At 46.2% G+C, this 12465-nt stretch overlaps 1 protein-coding gene across 14 annotated transcripts in view; it reads right to left on the minus strand.

The window, feature by feature from the left end:
• EPHA5 (EPH receptor A5) overlaps positions 1-12465 on the minus strand; it is a 378282-nt gene that overhangs the window by 210305 nt on the left and 155512 nt on the right. The gene's annotated exons all lie outside the window — the stretch shown is intronic.

Consider the following 12465-nt stretch of genomic DNA (forward strand, 5'->3'; position numbering starts at 1 on the left):
ACTTACTAACTTTTTACAGGAGTTCTGAGCTGCATTCCTGTCTGTTCCCAGCAAAAGCATCACACAGACAGACAGACCCTTTGTTCCCTCCCACCCTTCAGCTTTGAAAGTATCTTGTCTCCTCATTCGTCATTTTGGTCAGGTGCCAGCGAGGTTATCTTAGCTTCTTAAAGGGTTAAAGGTGAAAGGGTTTTGCCTCTGGCCAGGAGGGATTTTATAGCACTGTACACAGAAAGGTGGTTACCCTTCTTCCCTTTACATTTATGACAACATGCATTGCTTTTTTGTGCCTATGCATCTAGGGGCATTTTATGATGCAAGTATTTTTACCCTTGACTGTCCCACCATATCACTGCATAGATGAATCAGGGAATTTGTGCGTTACACCATGTCAGGGGCTGAACAATGACATCACGCCATAAAGAGGGACGTTTGTTGCGGAGGTTTTCTTGTTGTACCTTGCCATAGTTTCCCTCACTCATCGCACAGCACATGGGAGCTTGCTATGCCCTTCTAAGACACTACCTCCACTTATCTGATTGCCATTCCTGAATCACCTACTTATGGCCATCTCGTTAACAAGCAATGTCGTTTGTGACAGCGGCGGTAATCGGTATTGAGGACAATAAGCCAGTTTCCATCCACTTAATTTCTGGTCCAAAGTCTGGATTCAGTGAGGTGCTTACAAATACCCCATGGACTCCAATGGGACTAATCACATGCTTAAAGTCAGGCACTTCTTTAAGCACGTTTCTGAATTGGGGCCCAAGTCAGAAGAACCCACAGGACAGTCTGAGCACCGTAACAGAACGCACACTAGTCTGCTGTCTGAGCTCCCACTTGATTCTGATTATGCCACTTTCAGCATGATGGCAGCTACCAATGGGAAGCTCAGAAACTGGAGTTTTAATTAAAACCCTTTTCTTTATAAACATGTCACAGTCCGCACAAGTCTTACACAAGTTCCACCCTTTGGGGAAAAGGAACAATGGATGTCATTTAAAGCGCACGTATCCCAGGCAATGTGCCGACTGAACTGCCTGCCTGAGTTCTGATGGTTGAGCTAAAACACATGGACTAGGATAGGTCCACAGGCTTTGCAGAAGTCTGGGCTGTATTAGAAGAACATACATGACTGCAACAATTGTGGGCATCACACCTAGGATGAAGCTCAGCCCATGTAAAGCCTCACAACAGAATAGAGTCTGAGCCACCTAGTTGGGGTGTAATGTGTTCCAGTTCAAAGAGGGAATTCGCCACAGAGATGGGAAAGGAGAGCTATAGGGAATGACCAAGATGGGCTTGTCCTGAGGACTCAGTGACTCACGGGCCAGGATGAACAGTGCAAAAATGGCCAGGAGAGAAGTACTGTCTTCTAAGGGATACTTAAAATAAGCTGCACGTGATGTGCTGCATGCTGCAAAGCAAAAATGCTGTCTTACAGAGAAGCCACCAGTGCTTGTGGCTAGAGGAAAAGCAGTGTGTGTGTGATCTCAGCGCCACTCCGGTTACACACCTCCCCAGCTACAGACACCAAGGCCCAGAACCCCAGTGGAATGTTCTGCCTCAACTTTGAGGGAAGGAGGCCACTTCTTCTCCCAACAACACACACTTCTCATGGCTGTAAAGGAGCATTTGGCCCACAGAGGCCAGCCCTTCTCACCATGTGAGCTTTTCCCTTCCAAACATGAGCAAAGTAAAGACTGTTCCTACTGGAACCACAACAAGACACCCACACAACTAACTAGAACAGGTTTTCTTTAATCCAGGCATTGGGTGCGATTTTTAAAGGAGTCTAAAGGAGTTGGGCATCTACCCCCCACTGAATTTCAATGGAAGTTTGGCAGCTAACTCACGTAGATCCCAGCCATAATTAATAAATGCAACAACATTCATAAATTACTGAACACTAAGCGTGAAGGCCGCCATCATGGCCAACATGCTGGGCACTGAGCCTGGAACCTCTGGAGCTAAAGCACGAGTTGCCTGAGCTAAACAGGCAAACCGCCACAGCTGCAGCTGGAACAACTCATCTTCTCAAGGGATTGGGCACAGAGGGGGCCTCTACCACAACCTCCCCATGGGTATTTAAACATACCTTGGAATCTGGTCTGTTATTTGATAGGTTCTCTGCTGCCATTCCCTCTTAAAAGCACTTTATGCAGTATAGATGACTTTACTTAAAATTACCCAGGTCTCTGGGGTTTAATTTCTAATAAAATCTTACCTTATTCCTCTTTACTTTATCTTACTATTTCTTATTCAACAGCTTTTGAAAGGGTAGTTATCTCCAGGCTGACATACAGATTCGTTTTCATGGCAGCCCCTCTCATTTCAAGAGAGGAGAAAAACCAGTAGAGATAAGCTCTAGGATTCCCTCTCATTTGCTACAAGACAGCTAAAAGAATTCAAATAAAGTTTGGAGCTGTCAATGACACCTACCTCTTTGTTCCTAAAATTAGAATTGCTGCCCACTTCGCTGGTTAACCAGCCACCAATGTGCGAAAATATTCTTTAAATACAAATGATTGCTAAAGAAAAAGGACTTTTTAAACACAGCGAATATGCCAGAGTCCAAGGCCAATATGGTGGAGTCAGACACAAACAAGGATTTGTTTCTGTCAGCAGAACATCCATTAATAGCAAGTCAAAGTTTGTCATTTTTCAGTTTTAGGCAAAAAAGGAAAGTCTTCTGCATGGACTAATAATAGCTCTCTATAGCTTAGTCTGTATGTGATTCAGTGCTGGATTAGCACCGGAGGTCAATGTGAAGAGGGACAGCAGGAAGAGCCTATTGGATCGGGAATATTGTGCATTGATTCCTCAAACTGGCAGCTGGATTAGGAAGTGAAGCTTTGCAAGTAGCAGACAAGATCCTGAGACATGGCTGGAAATTGTCTCTGAAATCAGGGGTGGCGGGGAAAGGCATTGGGAGGGTTTCACGGCTGAACTTTCTGTGCAATGTAAGTACCGAAGGCTGCAAAACACAGTAGCAAACACCAAAGACAGAAGCAAAGCAAACCAGACAAATACCAAACGCATGTAACTACTGAACTGAGGCTGAATGATGCTTGGATTTTCTTAACATTACATGACTGAAATCATAAACAACCTGGGCCCAATTCTCACAATCCCTTTCTGCTACTCCGCTAGCTCAAAAGGGCCACGAAGCTGGCTGATCTGGCAACCTGGGAATTTTCCCTGTGCAGAGGTTTTTTGGAGCCTTTATCCTCTACAACCATTCTATGTTTTATAGGGGCCTGCAATAGGCTCTCTCTCTCTCTGGCGCCCCTTTTAAGGACCTGCCCTTCTCCAGGCTTGACAAGCCTCACACATGTGCTGGGTTGAGGTTGATTGTACCCAGAGGAGCTCCTTAACCCCTTCTTGAGTGCAAGGAGGGATCTGCCCCACCACAGGGCCTCAGCCGAGGTCCAGTGAAGTGAGTGGGAGCGCTTAGTGCAGTGGTTCTCAAACTAGGGCCGCCACTTGTTCTGGGAAAGCCCCTGACGGGCCGGGCCGGTTTGTTTACCTGCCGCGTCCACAGGTTCGGCCGATCGCGGCTCCCACTGGCCGTGGTTCGCCGCTCCAGGCCAATGGGGGCTGCAGGAAGCGGCAGGTGAACAGACCGGCCCGGCCCACCAGGGGCTTTCCCTGAACAAGCGGCGGCCCTAGTCTGAGAACCACTGGCTTAGTGCAAAAAAAGAAAGACGTGCCTGGGTACTTAGAAGAGAAGACGGACAGAGCCTTCTCTCCCTTGTGCTCTGGGTACAGCAGGAGTCTCTGTGCTCCCAGCAGTGCTCCTAGCCAATGCCCACCCTTGGGCGCACAAAAGGGAAAAAGAAGAGGGGAGACATTTCCTTCCTCACCACCAAGCAGACCTGGCTGCAGCCAAGAAAAAAGCAAGCAAGCCCCTCCTAGAGGCTGGTGCAGAAGGCACGCTCTCCCTGGGGTGCGAAGAGCTTTCCTAGGTGCAACCTTTCTGAGGCACAACGCCTTCCCGTGCTCTGGAGGGATGATGCAGCTCCACGCCACCTCTCTCCTACGGCAAAGGCAACCGGCACAAGCCTTCTCCCGTCATTCCACAGCAAACTGGCTCACTGTTAAATGTCAGCGTTGAGTCAAACAAAATACAGTAGCACGAGTTAACTGTTTGCAGCCAGGGAGATTTAGGTTTGATTTAGGAGAAGCTGGCTAATTCACAGGGTGGGAAGCACTGGAACAGGTTACCTAGGGAGGCTGTGGTATCCCCACCATTGGAGGTTTCTAAGAACAGGTTGGACAAACACCTGTTAGGGATGGTCTAGGTTTATTTGGTCCTGCCTCAGCGCAGCAGGCTGGACTTGATGACCTTTTCAGTCCTACATATCTATGATTCTTACCAAAAGTACTCCAGCTTGTCTGGACTCGATACATCCTCCACTTACAGGATATGACCTTAAGCCCCACAAAGAAATAGGAGCTAGGCCTAAGCACAGGTAAAGAGTCTGTTGTCTATATTCAGCTGCCTATATTCAGCAGTAAGAAAACAGCTGCTAATCAACTCTGCCTTCATTAGCACATTGCTCGAGCAGAGGGAGTATGCTTTGAGATTAGGTAAAAAAGTTACAAATAAATCAGATCCAATTCTGAATCTCCAGAGCTACTGTGCCTTCAAGCACTTAAACCACTATATCACGAACTCCAAAAAAACCCTGCCTAGGCCTTTGTTTTTGAACAACCTATAAAGTATGGAATCAATTTAAGCAACCGAGCTGCTCTGAACCTTGATTTGTGATAATGACATTATTTTTTCTTAAAAAAAACAGATGAAGCAGATTGCCGTGGTTGTCTTCTAACCAAAAATATAAAACAGATGATCTCTAAGCCTTTTTAAATAGTGCAAAAGGACTCCACAGGAAAATCAAGTCCGTTCCTGCAGGATTTTTTCAAGCAGGTTGTTAAGAATTAATCTTGTACTTCCTAACAACTGTCCTTGAGCTGCAGGGTAACTCAAACTGCTGCCAAGACTATACTGCCACAGGAAACATATAGAATTCCCTGATAATGTCTCCTTTTTGGTTCAGCTATCTGTGCTAGTGTGTGTCTCTCTCTCTCTCAGCTTACCTTAGGGATCTAAAGGGAATTAAATAAATATCCACTAATAAAACCCTATAATGCAAAGCTGTCAGTTTCTCTGATGCCCTGAGTCTTCCCAGAATTCTCCGGCAGCTCAAGCACCTTTGCTGAGGCTCAAAAGCTGTTGAACAGGCCTTTTAGGTAGTTGTTGAATAAATGGGTCCTCTGACTGATTTGCACCTTGAAGGTAAGTGCATCCAAAATGGGAACATCCTTTTACGGAGGGCATGTTCTTAGTGAATATCATGTATTTTTATGCTAATCTGTCCAACCTCTCTTCAATCCAGGTTTAAAGGTCATTCTGCATTGTGTATTGAAATCATCTCCCGCTTCTGAATAAGAAAGCAACCTTGAAAACTACAGTATAAATAAGTTAGCACTTCCACTTCCTCCCCCTGAAATATCACTTCTTCACCAGGTGAATCACTAAACTGTCAGCCAACAATTTATGACAGGTGTGCACCATCTGGGAAACCAAGAATTAAGAACTATTAATGAACTAATGAGTGTCTTCTAAACAGAATAAAACCCCATCAACACTTCATGACAGGCATTGTTCTGAACATGTCACCAGATCCCCAAATGAGCTATGTCTGCAATCCATAAAAAGATCTGGGATACAACACATAGGAAGGCAGAGTGGTCTAGTGGAGAGAGCACCTAACTGGGACTCAGGAGAGCTGGGCTTTATTTCTGGCTCTGCTACTGGTCTGCTGGGTGACTTTGGGCAAGTTGCGTCCCCTCCATGTGCCTCAGTTTCCCCATCTTTAAAACGGGGATAGTGATTCTGACCTCCTTTGTAACGTGCTTGGAGATCTGCTGATGAAAACCACTAATTAAGAGGTGTTATTGCTGTTATTAATTATGATAGGCTGTGGGCTCTGTGGTGGGTGGCATACTGTGGGGGCTGGGTGGCTGACTGGGGGCTGGGGTGGGTGCTGAGTACTGTTGGGGTGGCTGCCTAGGTGCTGGGGTAAATGTGGGTGCTGGGGGTGGCTCTGGTGGCCTTGGAAAACCTAGTGCAGCTGGTTGGGGGGGAAGGGAAGGAGGCAGGGCCCCTCACCTTGCTGAGACCCCTCCCTCTGGATGCCACATCCCCACTGCCCCTTCCCAGCTGCGTGTGAGGGGAGAAGCGGCAGTGAGAGAGGCGAGGCCCACCACACCTGCCAGATGGCTCAAGCACAGCCTCTGCCTGCCAGTCAGCCAAGGGTGAGCGATGGAGGCTGGGCTTCGGGCAGGTGGGCCACGGTTGCCACGTGGGGTGAGTGCCATGGGGCAGTCCTGTTGTTTGTTTGCACACTGAATTCAAATTCCCTACCCTCTGGGAGCCCACTCCCTTTCAGACAGCATTAGACGGTGCCCATCCAAGCACGGTGGTACCCTCCAGGAAATTTTAATCATGCACACTGGAGTACACAGCCTCAGAAAAGCAAAAGCTTGTTTCAATCCACGGCACGTTGGGTTTCTCTTTTTTTTTTTTTCTTGAAGAGCGGAAGCTGCGATCTCCATGAATGGGCTGAGATACTAAACATAGAAAGGTGTTAGATGCTGTGGGAGCCATAACTTTTATCGCTTGATCCCATTGCATATACTTATTTATTTTCATTTCGGTAAGAAGACACCTACACAAGGGTCTCCCGTGTAATTAGTATTACAACCAAAACCACCCAGCTGTGTTACAATGATCAAACAGGGACTCTGCCAGTCTGTAACCTCTCCCCCGCTTCATCACTGAGGGATGAGTACCCTCCGCCCCCTCCAAACCACCCCCCGATCAAACAGTCACCAGATCCCCATGTTCTCCGTGGCACCATGAGACCAAATGCCAGGGTATCAGCCTCTAAACTGTCCAGAGCCAGACAAATTCAGACGGAAAATAAGGCATTTTTAACAGGGAGGGTATTTAACCATTGGAACAACTAACCAAGGGCAGTGGTGGAGTCTCCGTCCCTAGAAATGTTTAAATCAAATGGGATCTTTCCCTAAAAGATCTGCTCTAGCTCAAACAGGATTTATCCCGGGGAAGTTCTCTGGTCTGTTATTCAGGAGCTCAGATGAGATGATCACAGTGGTCCCATCTGGCCTGGGAATCTATGAGCGTATAAGTCCCACATCAGCTTTCATGTATGCTATTGCTGAGGCTTCGTTTCCATCATCCCATCCCCCCCACCCTGGCGGCAGGTACTCATTCATCTACAATTTGTCAGTGACTATTTTCAGCTGAGGATCTCTGAGAAGTTTCTTTTGGCTCTGCTGTATTAACAGTCCAGCTCCTACACTGTTCCATTGAGCCAGCTCAGAAACATCCGGAGAAAGGGGAGCCTCTAGCTGGCCTCATCTCCCCAGCTCCTACAGGCTTCAGCTGCTCCCCCATTTTCCATGCAGTCCCGCTCAGCAGCCGACATTTTTGGCTATCCCCATTCCCCAACTGCAAGGCGGACTCCAGCTCTGGCTCCCCAGCCCCCCTGCTGCCTGGTTTCATTGAACAACGCAGGGAGCATGTGCTGTAATCCAATCAACTCCTCCTTGTGGGGAAAGCTGGGGAGCAAGAGGCAGGTCCCAGCAGGGCAGGGAGACAGAACCCAGAATGCCTGGTGCTTGGCTGCAGCAAAAGGGCAAATTCCATAGCAAAAATGCTGAATTCTGTGGCATGTTGGAAAAAAAAGCAACGTTCTGCAGCCACAGACTACACGGAGTCCTCATCGAGATTAAACAGACAGTTTACACCTCTTAGAGCAATTATTACGGGCTCTCTGCAGATTCAGGCAGGCAGGCTAGAAACATATATTTAATGAAAGCTGAGATTTTGTAGATCATTTCTGCTGCATGGGGTGAATTTCACAGCTGCAGAATACATGGAGTCCTGATAGTAAGGCATTATATAGCTGTAAGATATTTTTATAGAGAGTTAGATTTTAAAAAGAAAAATAAGCAGCGCAGGATTCTTTCATTTGCGTTCTGACTTTTGAGCCTTTAGGATGCACCTGGGTCACATTTTTAAGTTTTTGTGCATAACCATTTTTTAAAAGAAAGTTGAGATTTTCATATAATCACATGCTTCCAGGAGCTGGACCTTTAAAAAACAAACATGAAATGTAATGACACTCATGAGAATTCCCAACAACTTATTACAAGGTAATATTAGCCAAATTTTGCACTCACTTTCATAGGAGTGAACTGGAATAATTTCATTCATTTCATGTTATACAGGATATACGCTGGTGTAACTAAGAGCAGAACATGGCTTAATATATGACATGGGAACATGTGCCAGAAAGCATAACTTTACATTTCCTGATGTGTGTGTGAGTAAAATCAGCCACAAGATTGTAGTCCTATTTATTTATTTATTTATTTGCATCTACAAATACTCTGGTGTTATTGTTTTACTTTATTCTCCCTTTACTACATAATTTTGACTTAAAATTTCAGGTCAGCATCATTACTGACAATTTTTAAACCAAGACTGCATGTTTTTCTAAAAGATATGCTGTACGAATTATTTGGGGGTAATTCTGTGGTCACAATGGTCCTTTCCGGCCTGGGAATCTATGAATCTATGTGCTAAGTAAGAGGAACAGCAACAGGCCAAATGCTTCAGTCCTTGCTTCAGTCCTTGAGTTCAGTGGGAGTTTTGCCTGAATAGTAACTAAATAGGAATAGCAGGATTCAGCCCAAAAGGTTCAATTCTACTCCCATTAAAATCAGTGTCCCAACTCTCACTGAATTTAATGGGAGTAGGATCAAGCAATCATGCCTGAAGTTCCCTATATGTTAGCACAGACATCCGTGTCTCTATTCATGTGTAAGCAGTGTCAGGATGAGCTCTAGGAAGGACACTGCTTACACATGAATAGAGACACGGATGTCTGTGCTAACATATAGGGAACTTCAGGCATGATTGCTTGAATGGTGAGGTGTGGCAAGTTTTTGCATGATTGCTTGGTGGTGAGGTGTAGCAAGTTGTGGAAAAGAACTTCAAGGGCCGATCTCATTTGCATAGGCACGCCCACCCCGCCTAGAATGAGGCCATAGCTGCCCAAATGGTCACTTTGGCTGCTGTGGGATCCCCAGTGTCTCTGTTATTGGGGCAGGAAGAATAAATTGTTATTACCCTGATTATGGGAACTGTGCTTGGAACTGTACTTGGCCTTTTGTTATGAAGGAAGGACTCACCATCAACTAAGTAGCACTCGCTAGGCAAGGGTCATGGGTTCCAAAACTCTGTGGAGGGAGAGAGGCTGGGGACAAGTATTAATACTTGGTGGCATAGGCCCCTTGGTGAGGGCCTTACATGCTAATTGCACTTCCTCCTCTCTCCACTGCGGAATATCAAAGCTAATTTTGATTCTATTAGGACTCTAGTTACAGGCTGCTGAGCTCACTTTGGGCTAGTGGTGCACCAGCACTGCGGCTCCCCTACTACAAGCTGAATTCACCAAAGAACTGAACTGACTAAGAGCTGAAATCACTGAGCATTGTGTTAAGTAGTGGGGAAGCCTGAAGATATATTGTGGAGCAGTTTGCGGGACGGCTGGAGTGCCTTGTGGACAGGCTGGTGGAGCAGTTCATAGGACGGCGGGAGCTGCTTGTGGGACGCAGAGCAGTTCGTGGACTGGCTGGTGGAGCAGTTTGTGGGACGGGGGAGCTGCTTGTGGGCCGTAGAGCGGAGCCGAGCGAAGCACTTTGTGGGGCGGCTAGCTGAGCGGAGCGGAGCGAAGGCCTGTGGAGCTGTGGGGCAGTCAGCTTCAGATCATGTAAGGTGCCCCTTACCTCTCTCTTCCCCACCCCCCCACCCAGGTTGGGAGGTAAAGCTCTGCAGATAAACTTTCGATCTCTGGGGCTGCCCTGACCAGGGACAGAGACTTTTGGGTCATTGGACTTTTGGGACTTTGGGTGATTTGGGGTTGCTGGACTCAAGAACCAAAGGGAAAGGACATGCCCCAATTTGCTTGGGGTGGGTTTTTGCTCATGGGTTGTGTTATGAATCCTGTTGGTGGTGTTTCCCCAACATAATGCCACATTGTTTCTCTCTGTTATTAAAAGGCTTTTTGCTACACTCAGACTAGGTGCTTGTGAGAGGGGAAGTATTGCCTCTTGGAGGCGCCCAGCAGGGGTGGTATATATTTGTCCCAGGTCACTGGGTGAGGGCTCAAGCCGGTTTGCATTGTGTTATTGGAATGGATCCCCTAGATATTGAACCCGGCCCTTGTTGCTGCCAACTCTGATGGGCAGAAGGGTTACACATGTAAAAACAATCAACTGGTAAAATCCACTGGAAAATGAACTAACTTTCCCAAAGCCAGGTGTTTGCTGGCACAATACTGCAAAAAAGATCCAGCTCTCTGATGCACCCTGCCATAAAGATTTGGATCCTGGCCAGCAAAGACGGAAAGATTCTCTAATTATCCTGTGGTTTAGAAAATTGCAGCCAATTGTGGTTAAGAAATATGACATTTGGGAGGATTTATGTTGATGATTTATGTCATGGATGTTTGCTCGACTGGCATTTCAGGGCTTCCGCCTAAACTAATACACTGTACATGTGTTGCCTTTAAGCAGCAACTAAATATTCTTGAGATGCCACAGTCTGGATGATCTTATGTTGTACGACTTCATTCACTGGAGATGTGGGCATGCCAGCCCTGGAGTACTTCTAGTGACAAGTGTCCTTCGGGGATAAAGAAATACGGATTATTGTACTTTAAACCCCTTTGGGCCTCATCCTCAGCTAGTTTAAATCGGCATCTCCTCCACTGATGTCATTTGGCATCTGGGTCCAAAATGAGCTTCACTAGCCATTCTGAAGGAGGGCTAGGGCATCAAAAAATAATTATTTTTAAAAGCTTGATTTAAACACACACACACACGGATTTGTTTTCACAGAATCATACAAATGTAGGGCCAGAAGAAACCTTGAGAGGTCATCTAGTCCACATCATGCTGGATTAAGTAAACCTAGGCCATCTCTGACAGACATTCGTCCAATCTGGTCTGAAAACCTCCAGTGATGGGAATTCCACAACCTCCCTAGGTAAGCACACTGTAACAGGAGACATATCAGTTAGAAAGTTTGTTTCCTAATATCCAACCTAAATCTCACTTGCTTTTTGTTTTTAGACTTACAATCATCTGTCTCAGTAGAACTGGCTCAATAGCTGTAATTTAATTTTAAATCAGTTTAATCAAATGGAATAGATTAATATGCATCCTGCAGAACACCTGTATTCAAATTCCCTCTGAGGACGATTCAGACACACCTTGTACAGTCCACAATCTCTGGGCCCTCAGTGCAAACACACACAAAGGAATCAACCTGAAGTCAGGTGGGCTACTCATGAGAGTGAAGTGCAGAAGCATTTGCAAATCCGGACCTTATTTTACTAAACCCCAGAAACACCACCGGAGAACGAAGCTCCCCAGTAGTTCGGCTGCAGGTGACATTCCCATCAGAGAGGCTGGGCACTGACTGCATCCGATGAAGTGAGCTGTAGCTCACGAAAGCTTATGCTCAAATAAATTGGTTATTCTCTAAGGTGCCACAAGTACTCCTTTTCTTCTTGTCACGCTAAAGCAACACTCAAATCTACTGTGTGGCTCTCCCCTTTGAATATGCTCCTTTCCCCCCAAATCCTGCGTCTTTTGCATGATATCACGACAAACTGGGTCCAGTTCTGCCCTCACTTCCATTGATGCAACTCCCACTGGGCCAGATTCTGCCCTGATTTACAGCCCATGCAACTGCACTCAGTTCAGTGAGGTGAAACAAATTAAAGAATGTACAGAGGGGGATCCTCCCTGAGTGCAAGTACGAGTGCCCCAGGACACTTGACGGGGGAAACCAGATTGACTCACTTACACTAATGGATGCAACCACGTCTACAATCTAAGGAGCGATAGTGTATCCGCGCGCATACGCACATATTTTAAAAAACAGCGATGAGTCCCTCTCTTTCCCTCCTGCCAGCCCTCATGGGCCTTCTGTTAAACTAACATGGTATCAGAATATAGGAAAGTTGATTAACCTATTCCATTACAATTAAGTGAATACTAGAACCCCCCAGCTTTCTTCCCAAAGAGCTGTACCAAATAAACCCCCTTTATGAACTACGCAAAATGAATGGAGTTCTGAACACATGGAATTATGCAGTGTTGCAACATTCACAATGTTACTGACAGTCTCACAATGTTTGGGGTTTTTCTCAAAGCCCCATCTCCTGGAGTCATGTGATTATGTGAGACTCTCAGCTTTCACTTTAAAAACGTTTCTAGCTCTGATGGTGGTGGGGAAAGCTTAGCTATATGAACCCTAAAGACTCAAAAACAAGGCGGCCAATAAAAAGAGCCCCA

Source organism: Chelonia mydas, chromosome 4, assembly GCF_015237465.2.
Source record: "Chelonia mydas isolate rCheMyd1 chromosome 4, rCheMyd1.pri.v2, whole genome shotgun sequence".
Lineage (NCBI taxonomy): Eukaryota > Metazoa > Chordata > Testudines > Cheloniidae > Chelonia > Chelonia mydas.